Consider the following 16,162-nt stretch of genomic DNA (forward strand, 5'->3'; position numbering starts at 1 on the left):
CGCCCGGCCTATTTTTATTTTTTGAGACAGAGTCTTACTCTGTCACCCAGGCTGGAGTACAGTGGCGTGATCTGGGCTCACTGCAACCTCTGCCTCCCAGGTTCAAGGGATTCTCCCTCCTCAGCCTCCCAAGTAGCTGGGACCACAGGCATGTACCACCACACCTGGCTAACTTTCGTATTTTCATTAGAGACAAGGTTTCATCATGTTGGCCAGGCTGCTCTTGAACTCCTGACCTCAAGGGATCCACCCGCCTCAGCCTCCCAAAGTGCTGGAATTATAGGCGTGAGCCACCATACCCAGCCTTCTTTCTTTTTGTTTGGAAACTATTTAGTTTATATAAGAATTCCTAGAGGTTATAAGGCTTTCTGGACTAACTGAAGAGAACAAAATGCCCAAGAGACTCCTGAGGTGTACACCAGACACTATTTGATTCCTTGCTACTGTGGCATGTAGTTCCAGGCACTACTGACAGCCACTCATGCAGTGGTGGCTCTGGAAAGTCCAGATATACATTGAAGGCCAGAGAGTTGGGTATTGTCCATCCAGGGTATTGTGAGCCTTCAAACCACTTCTGTCACATAGCTGAAAATATATGCCTTTAGGGTCTTCTCTTCTGCACCTCCTAGGCACTTTTCTCAAACCTATCCAAAGATTAGAATTTGACTTTTCTTTCTTTTCTTTCTTTCTTTTTTTTCTCTTTTTTGAGACAGAATCTTGCTCTATCACCCAGGCTGGAGTGTGGTGGCGCAAACTCAGCTCACTGCAATCTCTGCCTCCCAGGTTCATGCGATTCTCATGCCTCAGGCTCCCGAGTAGCTGGGATTACAGTTGTGCCACCATGCCCAGCTAAGTTTTTTTTTAAATTTTTAGTGGAGATAGAGTTTCGCCATGTTGGTCAGACTGGTCTTGAACTCCTGACCTCAGGTGATCCACCTGCCTCGGCCTCCCAAGGTGCTGGGATGACAGGCATGAGCCACCGTATCTGACCTGAATTTGGCTTTTCTTTATGAGACCATGTCTTAGCTCAGGCTGCTATAATAACATACCATGGACTGGGTGGCTTAAATAACAGAAATTTATTTCTTACAGTTCTGGAGGCTGGAAAAATTCAAGAACAAAGTGTTAGCCAGGCTGGGCATGGTGTCTCATGCCTGTAATCCCAAAACTTTGGGAGGTTGAGGCAGGAAAATCACTTGAGGCCGGGAGTTTGAGACTAGCCAGGACAACATCAAGAGACCCCATATCTACAACAACAAAAATGTACTAACCAATTTGGGTCCTAGTGAGGGCCCCCTCTTGGCTTGCAGAAGATCATCTCTGGCTGAATTCTCACATGATAGATGTAGAAAGAGCAGAGAGGGAGAAAGAGAGAGACAGAGAGAGAGGGAGAGATCTCATATCTTATCCTTTTAAGGGCATTAATCCCAGGATGCGGGCTCCACCCTCAGGTTCTCATCTTAACCTAATTACCTGCGAAGGTCCTACCTCCTAATACCATCACATGGCAGGGAAGTGTTTCAGGCTTTAACTTATAAATTTTGAGGGGACACAAATATTTAACCCGTAACAGATCTCTAAGTATAATTTCACTGGAAAATTGGTTCTATGGCTGGGCGCGGTGGTTCATGCCTGTAATCCCAGCACTTTGGGAGGCCAAGGCGGGTGGATCGCGAGGTCAGGAGATCGAGACCATCCTGGTCAACATGGTGAAACCCCATCTCTACTAAAATGCAAATAATAATAATAATATAAATAAAAATTAGCCGGGTGTGGTGGCGTGAGCCTGTAATCCCAGCTACTCAGGAGGTAAGACAGGGGAATCACTTGAACCTGGGAGTCGGAGGTTGTGGTGAGCCAAGATTGCATCACTGCACTCCAGCCTGGTGACAGAGTGAGACGACATCTCAAAAAAAAAAAAAAAAATTGGTTCTATGGTTATAATTTAGCCAATAGAATCCACAGTTTCAGGCAATCGTAATATATCGTTTTTACCCAATCAATTTAAAAATGGCTTATATCATTTTGCTCTAGTACTCTGTTTCATTTTACATTGTTATTGGTTTCTTGCACTTTGGATGTGGTAATTCATTGAACTTCCCCTTTTCCAGGACATTATTGTTTCTGTTCAGCATTAGATGCCATCTTGCATTTCATAGTCTCTATCACCTGGTGTAAAAATTACCATTGTCAGCTCCTAGTCCAATAACTTCTTTTACTAAGACCAGGCTCACCTTACTAACCTTTCCTAAGGTATATTGGGGCATTTTAGCTAGAATCAATAGTTTCCAGTATCTGTGTCTCACACCAGGGAGGCAATGGATATGGTCAGAGCCATCTCCCCTCTCTGTGCCAAAGAAATTTATGGGACTGATGGCTGGATCCACAGTCTAAATAATCAAAATGAAAAGCGTTTCCAACCCTTTGTTCACTGGATCCATTAGTAAGAGTGCAGTCTCCTCTGCTCTTGAAACCCATGAGAGGCCAGGCACAGTGGCTCAGGACTATAATTTTCTGTCTCATCGAGCTGTCTAATATTGACAGTGGGGTATTAAAGTCTCCTACTATTATTGTGTTGGAGTCTAAGTCTCTTTGTAGGTCTCTAAGAACTTTATGAATCTGGGTGCTCCTGTATTAGGTGCATATATATTTAGGATAGTTAGCTCTTATCGTTACATTGATCCCGTTACCATTATGTAATGCCCTTGTTTGTCTTTTTTGATTTTTGTTGGTTTAAAGTCTGTTTCATCAAAGACTGGGATTCCAACTCTTGCTTTTTTTTGCTTTTCTTTTTTTTTTTTTTTTTTTGAGGCGGAGTCTCGCTCTGTCGCCTGGACTGGAGTGCAGTGGCCGGATCTCAGCTCACTGCAAGCTCCGCCTCCCGGGTTTACGCCATTCTCCTGCCTCAGCCTCCCGAGGAGCTGGGACTACAGGCGCCCGCCACCTCGCCCGGCTAGTTTTTGTATTTTTAGTAGAGACGGGGTTTCACCGTGTTAGCCAGGATGGTCTCGATCTCCTGACCCCGTGATCCGCCCATCTCGGCCTCCCAAAGTGCTGGGATTACAGGCTTGAGCCACCGCGCCCGGCTTTTTTGCTTTTCATTTGCTTGGTAAATATTCCTCCATCCCCTTATTTTGAGCCTATGTGTGTCTTTGCATGTGAGATGGGTCTCCTGAATACAGCATATGGATGGATCTCGACTCTTCATCCAATTTGTCAGTCTATGCCTTTTAATTGGGGCATTTAGCCCATTTACATTTAAGGTTAATATTGTTATGTGTGAATTTGATACTGTCATTATGATGCTAGCTGGTTATCTCGCCCATTAGTGGATGCAGTTTCTTCATAGTGTCGATGGTCTTTAAAATTTGGTATGTTTTTGCAGTGGCTGGTACCAGTTTTTCCTTTCCATGTTTAGTGCTTCCTTCAGAAGGTCTTGTAAGGCAGACCTGTTGGTGACAAAATCTCTCAGCATTTGCTTGTCTGTAAAGTATTTTATTTCTTCTTCACTTATGAAGCTTAGTTTGGCTGGATATGAAATGCTGGGTTGAAAATTCTTTTCCTTAAGAATGTTGAATATTAGCCAGGTGTGGTGGATCACGCCTATAATCCCAGCACTTTAGGAGGCCAAGGCAGGCGGATCATCTAAGGTCAGGAGTTCGAGAGCAGCCTGGCCAACATGGAGAAATCCTGTCTCCAGTAAAAATACAAAATTAACTGAGTGTGGTGGTGCATGCCTGTAATCCCAGCTACTTGGGAGGCTGAGGCTGAAGAATCTCTTGAACCTGGGAGGTGGAGGTTGCGGTGAGCCAAGATCACACCATTTCTCTCCAGCCTGGGAATCAAGAGTGAAACTCCATCTCACAAAAAAAAAAAAAAAAAAAAAAAAAAAGAATGTTGAATATTGGACCCCACTCTCTTCTGGCTTATAGGTTTTCTGCAGAGAGATCTGCTGTTAGTCTGATGGGCTTCCCTTTGTGGGTAACCCAACCTTTCTCTCTGGCTGTCATTAACATTTTTTCCTTCATTTCAACCTTGGTGAATCTGATGATTATGTGTCTTGGGGTTGCTCTTCTTGAGGAGTATCTTTGTGGCTTTCTCTGTATTTCCTGAATTTGAATGTTGGCCTGTCTTGCTAGGTTGGGGAAGTTCTCCCAGAGAATACCCTGAAGAGTATTTTCCAACTTTGTTCCATTCACCCAGTCACTTTCAGGTACACCAGTCAAACATATGTTTGATCTTTTCACATAGTCCCACACTTCTTGGAGGCTTTGTTCGTTACTTTGCATTCCTTTTTCTCTAATCTTGTCTTCATGCTTTATTTTATTAAGTTGATCTTCAATCTCTGATATCCTTTCTTCTGCTTGATGATTTGGCTGTTGATACTTGTGTATGCTTCACCAAGTTCTTGTGCTGTGTTTTTCAGCTCCATCAGGTAATTTATGTTCTTCTCTAAACTGATTATTCTAGTTAACAATTCATCTAACCTTTTTTCAGGGTTCTTAGCTTCCTTGCATTGGGTTAGAACATGCTCCTTTAGCTTGGAGGAGTTTGTTATTACCCACCTTCTGAAGCCTACTTCTGTCAATTCATCAAACTCATTCTCCGTCCAGTTTTGTTCCCTGCTGGCATGAAGTTGTGATCTTTTGGAGGAGAAGAGGTGTTCTGGTTTTTGGTATTTTCAGACTTTTTGCGCTGATTTTTTCTCATCTTCATGGATTTATCTACCTTTGGTCTTTGATGTTGGTGACCTTTGGATGGGGTTTTTGTGTGAATGTCCTTTTTGTTGATGTTGATGCTATTCCTATCTGTTTGTTAGTTTTCCTTCTAACAGGCCCCTCTGCTGCAGGTCTCCTGGAGTTTGCTGGAGGTCCGCTCCAGACCCTGTTTGGCTGGGTGTCACCAGCAGAGGCTGCAGAACAGCAAAGATTGCTGCCTGTTCCTTCCTCTGGAAGTTTCATCCCAGAGGGGCACTTACAGGATGCCAGCCGGAGCTCTCCTGTATACAGTGTCAGTTGACCCCTGCTGGGAGGTGTCTCCCAGTCAGGAGGCATGGGGGTCAAGGACCCGCTCCAGGAGGCAGTCTGTCCATTAGCAGAGCTCAAGCACTGTGCTGGGAGATCTGCTGCTCTCTTTTTTTCTGCTTTTATGATGTCAAAAGCAAAGACTTTTTTCCACTCTGATTGAACTGAGTTATCTTCCAAGTTGTAACATGTATACAACCTCAAATCATTATTTAAAAAGTATCAAATATCATGCATGAATGAGTATTTTCAAGTCTGGAAAGATTGTTAGAAATTTAATTGAAGGCTTCCATAGCAGGCTGAACTTGAGCATGAAGGACCACCTGGTATCCTAAATTTTCTCCTCCGCCTTACAATTGTGTTAAATACTTTGTAACCTCAGTAAGGTCAGCAACATCAAAGAACTCATCATCAGAGAAGCTTAGTCTCTAGATTTTCTTTTCTGTTTTTTTTTTTTTTTTTTCTTTTTAGAGACAGAGTCTCACTCTGTCACCCAAGCTGGAGTGCAGTGGTGTGATCTTGGCTCACTGGAAACTCTGCCTCCCAGGTTCAAGTGATTCTCCTGCCTCAGCCTCCTGAGCAGCTGGGATTACAGGTGCACACCACCACGCCTGGCTAATTTTTGTATTTTTAGTAGAGATGGAATTTCACCATGTTAGCCAGGATGGTCTCGATCTCCTGACCTCGTGATCCACCCACCTCGGCCTCCCAAAGTGCTAGGATTACAGGCATGAGTCACCGTGCCCGGCTGTAGTCTCTGGATTTTCATTTGAAAATTGAAACATTTTATAAGCAGTACCATGGTTTGAATGTGTTCCCCAAAATTCATGTGTTAGAAACTTAATATCCAATGCAATAGTGCTGAGAGGTGGGACATTTAAGAGGGCAGAGCCCTCATGAATGGATCAATGCCATTATCATAGGATTGAGTTCCTCATGAAAGTATGAGTTTGGCATCCTTCCCTTTTGCTCTCTCATGCTCTCTTCCTTTTCAGCCTTCTTCCATGAAATGAAGCAACACAAAGGCCCTCACAAGATGTCAGCACCTTGATCTCGGACTTCCCATTCTCCAGAACTATGAGAAATTAATCTCTTGGTTTTTTTTTCTTATTTTTCCATCAATTGCCCCATCTCAGCAGCAGCAAATGGACAAAGACAAGCAGATAAAACTTTCTATTAAAGTAAATTATAGGCTAGGCGTGGTAGCTCATGCCTGTAATCCCAGTGCTTTGGGAGGCCGAGGTGGGTGGATCACTTGAGGCCAGGATTTTGAGACCAGCCTGGTCAACATGGTGAACCCGTCTCTACTAAAAATACAAAAAAAAAAAAAAATTAGCCAGACCTGGTGGTAGACATCTGTAATCCTAGCTACTCTGGAGGCCGAGGCAGGAAAACTGCTTGAACCCAGGAGGCAGAGGTTGCAGTGAGCCAAGATTGCACCACTGCACTCCAGCTTGGGTGACAGAGCGAGACTTCATCCCCCCCCCAAAAAAAGAAAGAAAAGTGAAAGTATAAGTGGCTTCTCATAGAATGATTAGACACTTTGCTTAAATGACTGTGGACCCTTTTTGTGTAAATGTAATCTGTCTGCCAGGTGATGCCCAACACCATGCCTAACCCTACTTCATCTTCAGCACCCAACTTATTTGACATATCATCTGGTAATAAAAATATGATTTTTTTTTTTTTTAAAGTTGCCCGGTGCGGTGGCTCACACTTGTAATCCCAGCACATTGGGAGGCCTAGGTGGGTGGATCACAAGGTCTGGAGTTTGAGACCAGCCTGGCCAACACAGTGAAACCCTGTCTCTACTAAAAATCCAAAAAATTAGCTGTACATGGTGGCAGGCACCTGTAATCTCAGCTACTCAGGAGGCTGAGGCAGGAGAACTGCTTGAACCTGGGAGGTGGAGATTGCAGTGAGCCAAGATTGTGCCACTGCACTCCAGCCTGGGCGACAGAGCTAGATTCCATCTCGGAAAAAAAAAAAAAAAGTCGATATGTTCTGTGGAAGTGGGAATCCATAATGAGACGAGGAAACAGCAAGTGATCAAGTTACATCATAAGGCAGGTGTCAGATCACAAAGGTACATGCTTGGGCAGTTCCAGTAAGAAGCTAAGTTATGGTTGAAAGGCAAGAGACTCCTAGAACCTTAGTAATTTTCCAGGACTACCCCATGTGAACATTTTAAAGGAGTCTATATGCCTACAGAACATCATAAATTCATACTATGGACTTATTTATACCTAGGCCTATTAATTTATACCTAGGACCATTAACTTTATCTTAATAGACTTTTACACATATTTGATACTTTTGATGTTTTAAAAGTATAAACATTCTTTTAAAATCTTCCCCATATTACAGAAATATGTGAGTTTGAAATGAAAGGTCCCTGTTATCTCCCCACCAGCTATAATCACTAACAAAAGGTTTTTGTATATTCTTCAAGATACATACTTATTTTTCTTTCTTTCTTTCTTTCTTTTTATTGAGACAGGGTTTTGCTCTGTCACCCAGGCATCAAGATAATACTTTACTGCAGCCTTGACCTCTCGGGTTCCATCAATCCTTTCACCCCAGCCTCCTATGTTGCTGAGACTACTAATATGGGTCCCACCATGCCTGGCTAATTTTTTATATTTTATTGTGACAGGGTCTTACTGTGTTGCCCAGTCTGGCCTCAAACTCCTAGGCTCAAAGCAATCCTCCTGCCTTGGCCTCCCAAAATTCTGGGATTGCAGGCATGACCCCCATGCCTAGCTTGTTTATCTTTTTTTTTTTAACTAATGTATCTTTTGTCATTTTATAGCTCCCCGCTGCAGCTGATCCCCCACTCTTCCCTTCGATGACCACGTTGACAGGCTTCAGGGGACCAGGAAACAAAGCTGGGGAGAATAAGTCACAATTGCAAATTATCACAACAATTAGCGCCTGTACTTGGGGAATCTAAATTGAGGAGGCCCCAGCTCCTCATTGTGCAGGGGTCTATTTGGCAGTAACGTTGCTCTGGAGATGATGATATTCCTTCAGTTTGAGGGAATTGATGTTGATGAAACCGGTGATATCGATTGGCTCATAATGCCCTGCACGTTCATGCTCACCAGCTCCTCATTGTAGAGACACAGTGGGACTCCCGGCCTAGAATGTACACCTGGACCTTGAAGACGGACACCTGCACTTTCCCTTCCACTCGCTCCTGGGACTTGGCAATGCAGTGGTGGACAAATTTACAATCAGTGCCAGAAACTGGTATACACCAGCTCAGCAAATTTCAAGCCCAAGCCTTATTTGATTTTGCATACTTCCCGGTCCATGGTGAAGGCCCTGATGTCTAAATGAGCGTGGTAAACGATGGTGCCTGCTAGGGCCTCGTAGATACCTGGGGACTTCATTCCAGTGAAGTGATTCTCCATGATGTCAATACGGCCCATGCCGTGCTTGCCCACGTCTTCACTCATGTACACGAAGAGCTCCAAGGAGGTCTGGTGGGTGCTGCCATCCTTGATGTTGGTCGCTTTCACGGGGACTCCTTATTTGAACTTGATCTCGAGAATGTCAGAGGTTCTGGGGCCTTTGGCTGGGTCCTGGGTCTTCATGGAGAGACCTGGAGGCGCTTGGTTCTTGGGGTTCTCCAAGATTCCAGTCTCATTGCTGATGTGCATGAGGTTCTCGTCCGTGCTCCATGGGTTCTTGGGAGTGACTGGGATGGGAATCCCGTGTTGCTTTGCGTATTCCATCAGGTCATTGCGGACCTCGAACCAGTTGTAGAACTTGGGCATCCTCCAGGGAGCAATGACCTTTATCTGGGGGGCCAGCGAGTAGCAGATGAGCTCAAACTGGACCTGATCATTTCCCTTTCTTGTGGTGCCTTGGGACACTTACTTGACCCCCTCCTGCTGGGCAATTTCCACTTGTTTTCGGGCGATGTAGGGCCTGGTGAGGTGACAGAGGTGCCTTCACCTCTGAGGTGAGAGAGGGCCCAGAGGTGAGAGAGGTACAGCGCGCTGGACTGGATGGCCGGCCAGATGACTCCTTCACAAACTCCCTGCTGACATCCTCAGTGAACACCTTTTTGCCCCCAAACTTCAGTGCCTTCTTCCTGGCTTCCTCGAAGTCTTCCTTCTGGCCCATGTTGGCCAGGTAGGCAATGAAGTCTTAGCCTTGTCACAGCCTTGTTCCTTCAGCAACACGTGGATGCAGGAGGTGTCCAGGCCGCCACTGTAGGCCAGAACCCCAGAGCCTTTGCTGGACTTAGCGTCTGGAATTGGAGGCACGAGTTCCCGGCATCTGGAATCTGTCTTAACAGTGCAGTGAACCACTCAGGCCTGGGCAGCAGTTGCAGGAGATGGAGCAGGGCTGTTTATCTTTTAAAAATGGGATTTTACAATACATGGGGTTACGTATAAATGTCACTAATATTGATAAAAATATAACTTTTAAGAGGCTTCATACTATTCTAGTTTATGGAAGAATCACTGTAATTTATTTTAATTTTTATTATATAGCACATATACAAGACTATTTCAACCAAAATGTGCATGCTACTTATTTATTTATTTATTGAGATAGGATCTCACTCTGTCAGCCAGGCTGGAGTGCAGTGGCACGATCACACTTCACTGCAGCCTCAACCTCCCTGGCTCAAGTGATCCTCCTGCCTCAGCCTTCTAAGTAGCTGGAGCTACCGGTGCACACTACCACACCTGGCTAATTTTTTTTTTTTTTTTTTTTTTTTTTTTTTTTTTTTTTTTTTTTTGAGACGGAGTCTCGCGCTGTCACCCAGGCTGGAGTGCTGTGGCCGGATCTCAGCTCACTGCAAGCTCCGCCTCCCGGGTTCACGCCATTCTCCTGCCTCAGCCTCCCGAGTAGCTGGGACTACAGGCGCCGCCACCTCGCCCGGCTAGTTTTTTGTAGTTTTTAGTAGAGACGGGGTTTCACCGTGTTAGTCAGGATGGTCTCGATCTCCTGACCTCGTGATCCGCCCGTCTCGGCCTCCCAAAGTGCTAGGATTACAGGCTTGAGCCACCGCGCCCGGCCTAATTTTTGTACTTTTTGTAGAGATGGGTTCTCACCACATTGTACAGGTTGATCTCGAACTCCTGAGCTCAAGTGATCCACCTGCCTCAGCCTCTGAACGTGCTGGGATTGTCCAGGCGTGTGGTAGTTTATACCTGTAATCCCAGCACTTTGGGAGGCTGAGGCAGGTGGATCACCTGAGGTCAAGAGTTCGAGAGCAGCCTGGCCAACATGGCAAAACCCGTCTCTACCAAAAACACACACACACAAAAAAGTTAACTGGGCGTGGTGGCAGGCACCTATAATCCTAGCTACTCGGGAGGCTGAGGCAGGAGAATCGCTGGAACCCAGGAGGCGGAGGTTGCAGTGAACCAAGATCGTGGTGTTGCACTCCAGCCTGGGCGACAGAGTGAGACTCTGTCTCAAAAAAAAAAAAAAAAAAAGTGCTGGGATTACAGGCATTAGCTACTGTGCCCAGCCCAAAGTGTATTTTTAATGTGTAATAATAAAAAAGTATAAACTGGGTGTGATGGTACATGCCTGTACTCTCAGTTACTTGGGCAGCTGAGATGGGAGGATCGCTTGAGCCCAGGAATTTGAGGCCAAAATAAGCAACATAGTGATACCTACTCTCTAAAAAAGATATTTTTAGCCGGGCGCGGTGGCTCAAGCCTGTAATCCCAGCACTTTGGGAGGCCGAGACGGGTGGATCACGAGGTCAGGAGATCGAGACCATCCTGGCGAACACGGTGAAACCCCGTCTCTACTAAAAAAATACAAAAAACTAGCCGGGCGAGGTGGCGGGCGCCTGTAGTCCCAGCTACTTGGGAGGCTGAGGCAGGAGAATGGCGTAAACCCGGAGGCGGAGCTTGCAGTGAGCTGAGATCCGGCCACTGCACTCCAGCCCGGCGACAGAGCAAGACTCTGTCTCAAAAAAAAAAAAAAAAAAAAAAAAAGATTTTTAAAAAAACCCAACAAAACAACAAACACCCATGACCCCTGCTTAGGAAATAGAACACTACCCGTACATTTATTTGGAGGCCCCTCCCCAACCAGATAATCTTATTCTAAATTTTATTATTCCCTAGCTTTTCATTGTAGTTTGACTATGGCTATATGTCTACTGATATGCGATTCTTACTTTTGCATGGTTTTCAGCTTTATGCAAGGGGAATCATATAGTATGTGGATTCTGCTGTGACTTTTTTTTTTTTTTTAAATGATACGGTGTCTTACTCTGTCGCTCAGGCTGGAAAGCAGTGGCATGATCTGGGCTCACTGCAACCTCTGCCTCCAGGCTCGTGCGATTCTCGTGCCTCAGTCTCCTGAGTAGCTGGGATTACAGGCGTGTGCAACCCTGCCTGGCTAATTTGTTTTGTATTTTTAGCAGAGATGGGGTTTCACCATGTTGGCCAGGCTGGTCTCAAACTCCTGACCTCAAATGATTCACCGGCCTCGGCCTCCGAAAATGCTGGGATTACAGGTGTGAGTCACCGCAACCAACCTTCTGTGACTTTTAAACATTACTGAGATTTATCTATAGTAATGCATGTGACTGTAGTTTAGTTATTTTTCATTGCTCTATGGTATTTGAGTATTTCAGTAGATCACAATTTATCCATCTTGCTGATAGAAACTTGAATTGTTGCCAGTTATTTTGCTATTTTAAATTTTATCATAGTGTACATGTTTCTTGGTATATGTATAAGATTTCTCCAGGGTATATGCCTAGAAGTGAAACTGAGGGTCGTAAGGTATGCTCATTTTCTTTTCTTTTTTTTTTTTTTGAAATGGAGTCTCGCTCTCTCGTCCAGGCTGGGGTGCAATGGTGTGATCTCGGCTCACTGCAACCTCTGCCTCCTGGGTTCAAGGGATTCTCCTGCCTCAGCCTCCCAAGTAGCTGGGATTACAGGTGCCCACCACAACGCCCAGCTAATTTTCTTTTTTTTTGTATTTTTAGTAGAAACTGGGTTTCACCATGCTGGCCAGGATGGTCTCAATCTCCTGACCTCGTGATCCACCCACCTCAGCCTCCCAAAGTGCTGGGATTACAGACGTGAGCCACCGTGCCCATGCTCATTTTCAAGTTTAGTAGATAATGTCAATTTATTTCCATAGCAGTTGTACAAATTTGCACTGCCATCAGAGAATATAAGTCTTCCTATTGCACCACATCTTAGCCAATACTTTATATTATCAGAGTTTTCGTTTTCATTTTCTTTTCTTTCTTTTTTTTTTTGAGACGGAGTTTTGCTCTGTCGCCCAAACTGGAGTGCAGTGGCCGGATCTCAGCTCACTGTAAGCTCCGCCTTTTGGGTTCATGCCATTCTCCTGCCTCAGCCTCCCGAGTAGCTGGGATTACAGGCATGTGCCACTACATCCGACTAATTTTGTATTTTTAATAGAGACAGGGTTTCTCCCTGTTGGTCAGGCTGGTCTCGAACTCCCTACCTCAAGTGATCTGCCCGCCTCAGCCTCCCAAAGTGCTGGGATTACAGGCGTGAGCCACCGTGCAGGGCCTCAGAGTTTTCATTTTCTTCTAATATGTTACTGAGCTTTGATTTATATTTCTCTGATTCCTAAGTTAAACAATTTTCTCATGAACACAAAATGGACAAAGACAAGCAGATAAAATTTCTTTTCTTTTCTTTCTTTTTTTTTTTTGAGACGGAGTTTTTTTTTGAGACGGAGTTTTGCTCTGTCGCCCAAACTGGAGTGCAGTGGCCGGATCTCAGCTCACTGTAAGCTCCGCCTTTTGGGTTCATGCCATTCTCCTGCCTCAGCCTCCCGAGTAGCTGGGACTATAGGCGCTCGCCACCTCGCCCAGCTAGTTTTTTTGTATTTTTTAGTAGAGACGCGGTTTCACCGGGTTAGCCAGGATGGTCTCAATCTCCTGACCTTGTGATCCGCCCATCTCGGCCTCCCAAAGTGCTGGGATTACAGGCTTGCGCCACCGCGCCCGGCCTGAGACGGAGTCTTGCACTGTTGCCCAGGCTGGAGTACAGTGGCGCTATCTAGGCTCACCACAAGCTCCGCCTCCCGGGTTCACACCATCACCACGCCCAGCTAAGATTTTTGTATTTTTGGTAGAGACAGGGTTTCACCATGTTAGCCAGGATGGTCTCGATCTGACCTTGTGATCTGCCCACCTCAGCCCTCCAAAGTGCTGGGATTACAGGCGTGAGCCACCACGCCTGGTCAAAACTTTCTATTAAAGTAAAATTATAAGTGATTTCTCATAGAAAGATATTTTTTTGCCATCTATGTTTCTTTTCTTTTTTCTTTCTTCTTTTTTTTTTTGAGATCGGGTGTCACTCTGTCGTCCGGGCTGGAGTGCAGTGGTGTGATCTCGGCTCACTGCAACCTCCACCTTCTGGGTTCAAGCTATTCTCCTGCCTCAGCCTCCCAAGTAGCTGGGATTATAGGCACGTGCCACCACGCCTGGCTGACGTTTTTGTATGTTTAGTAGAGACAGGGTTTCACCACGTAGGCCAGGCTGGTCTCGAACTCCTGACCTCAGGTGATCTGCCTGCCTCAGCTTCCCATAGTGTTGGGATTGCAGGCGTAAACCACCATGCCCTGCCTTCTCTTTCTTTTATAAGGACCTTATTCAAATTTTTTACCCATTTCTTTTCTTTCTTTGCTTTTTATTTTTTGAGATGGATTCCTACTCCGTTGCTCAGGCTGGAGTGCAATGGTGCAATCACAGCTCACTGCAGCCTCAACCTCCCTGGTTCAAGCAATTCTCCCACCTCAGCCTCCCAAGTAGCTGGGGTACAGGTGCGTGCCACTATGCCCAACTAAATATATAATATATATATACACACACACACACGCACACATATATGAGATGGGGTTTTGCCATGTTGCCCAGGCTGGATTTTTCCCGTTTTTTCTATCAGTTGGTCTTTTTTTTTTTTTGAGACGGAGTCTTTTTTTTGAGACGGAGTTTTGCTCTGTCGCCCAAACTGGAGTGCAGTGGCCGGATCTCAGCTCACTGTAAGCTCCGCCTTTTGGGTTCATGCCATTCTCCTGCCTCAGCCTCCCGAGTAGCTGGGACTATAGGCGCTCGCCACCTCGCCCAGCTAGTTTTTTTGTATTTTTAGTAGAGACGCGGTTTCACCGGGTTAGCCAGGATGGTCTCAATCTCCTGACCTGTGATCCGCCCATCTCGGCCTCCCAAAGTGCTGGGATTACAGGCTTGCGCCACCGCGCCCGGCCTGAGACGGAGTCTTGCACTGTGCCCAGGCTGGAGTACAGTGGCGCTATCTAGGCTCACCACAAGCTCCGCCTCCCGGGTTCACACCATCACCACGCCCAGCTAAGATTTTTGTATTTTTGTAGAGACAGGGTTTCACCATGTTAGCCAGGATGGTCTCGATCTGACCTTGTGATCTGCCCACCTCAGCCCTCCAAAGTGCTGGGATTACAGGCGTGAGCCACCACGCCTGGTCAAAACTTTCTATTAAAGTAAAATTATAAGTGATTTCTCATAGAAAGATATTTTTTTGCCATCTATGTTTCTTTTCTTTTTTCTTTCTTCTTTTTTTTTTTGAGATCGGGTGTCACTCTGTCGTCCGGGCTGGAGTGCAGTGGTGTGATCTCGGCTCACTGCAACCTCCACCTTCTGGGTTCAAGCTATTCTCCTGCCTCAGCCTCCCAAGTAGCTGGGATTATAGGCACGTGCCACCACGCCTGGCTGACGTTTTTGTATGTTTAGTAGAGACAGGGTTTCACCACGTAGGCCAGGCTGGTCTCGAACTCCTGACCTCAGGTGATCTGCCTGCCTCAGCTTCCCATAGTGTTGGGATTGCAGGCGTAACCACCATGCCCTGCCTTCTCTTTCTTTTATAAGGACCTTATTCAAATTTTTTACCCATTTCTTTTCTTTCTTTGCTTTTTATTTTTTGAGATGATTCCTACTCCGTTGCTCAGGCTGGAGTGCAATGGTGCAATCACAGCTCACTGCAGCCTCAACCTCCCTGGTTCAAGCAATTCTCCCACCTCAGCCTCCCAAGTAGCTGGGGTACAGGTGCGTGCCACTATGCCCAACTAAATATATAAATATATATATACACACACACACACGCACACATATATGAGATGGGGTTTTGCCATGTTGCCCAGGCTGGATTTTTCCCGTTTTTTCTATCAGTTGGTCTTTTTTTTTTTGTTTGAGACCAAGTCTCACTCTGATGCCCAGGCTAGAGTGCAGTGGTGTGATCTTGGCTCACTGCAACTTCTGCCTCCCGGGTTCAAGCAATTCTCGTGCCCCTCCCGAGTAGCTGGGACTACAGGCGTGAGCTGTCATGCCTGGCTCATTTTTTTTTTTTTTTTTTTTTTGTATTTTTAGTAGAGACAGATGTTTCACCATGTTCGCCAGGCTGGTCTCAAACTCCTGACCTCAGGTGATCTGCCCGCCTTGGCCTCCCAAAGTGCTGGGATTACAGGCGTGAGCCACCACGCCTGGCTCGTTTTATATTTTGAATACTAATCCTTTGGAGTTTATTTGAAAATATATCCTTTCAGTTTTTGCCTTGTCCTGTCACTATTTCCATAATGTCTTTTGAAGAAGAGAAGATGTAAATACAGACAAAAATGTAAATTTTAGTATTTACAGCTTGTGAAGTTTGTGTATTGTTTAAGAAATCTTTCTCTACCTCCAATGTTAGCAAGATATTCTCCTGCATATTTATTTTTTTTACCAGAAAGTAAACACCAATTTTATTAATATAATAGCAACAGAAGGACTTCCAATTTCTCAGAAGGAAAATAACATGAAACCAGCACCACCTGGTAAGTGTTACAAGATTAAATGTCCACATTTGTTGATCTGATAACTTCCCACCACACACCAAAGGTTTTTCAAGGACAACTTCCACCAGAGCTGCTGCAAGAACACGTTTTTCACTGGGCATAGCTTCACAGTCAGCTCCTCAAGCAGAAGACTGAAATATTGTCTCTTTTTAGAAGATATTGTTTTAGGGTGAACATATCAATATGGAGAACAGAGCTTTGCTTCTCAGTTCAAAAGAAACATGAACGAATCTATCAATTTTTCTCTGATAATAATGTACCAGAGTGCTCTGTGGGGAATTCTTTTCCATCCCTATCACACA

The 16,162-nt window shown here is 45.3% G+C and overlaps 1 pseudogene; it reads right to left on the reverse strand.

Annotated features, from left to right (window-relative positions):
* Positions 1–8,012: 8,012 nt before the first annotated feature.
* Positions 8,013–15,961, reverse strand: LOC117077682 (annotated as a pseudogene).
* Positions 15,962–16,162: the final 201 nt, after the last annotated feature.

This window comes from Trachypithecus francoisi, unplaced genomic scaffold, assembly GCF_009764315.1.
Source record: "Trachypithecus francoisi isolate TF-2019V2 unplaced genomic scaffold, Tfra_2.0 Lachesis_group6, whole genome shotgun sequence".
Taxonomy (NCBI): Eukaryota; Metazoa; Chordata; class Mammalia; order Primates; family Cercopithecidae; genus Trachypithecus; species Trachypithecus francoisi.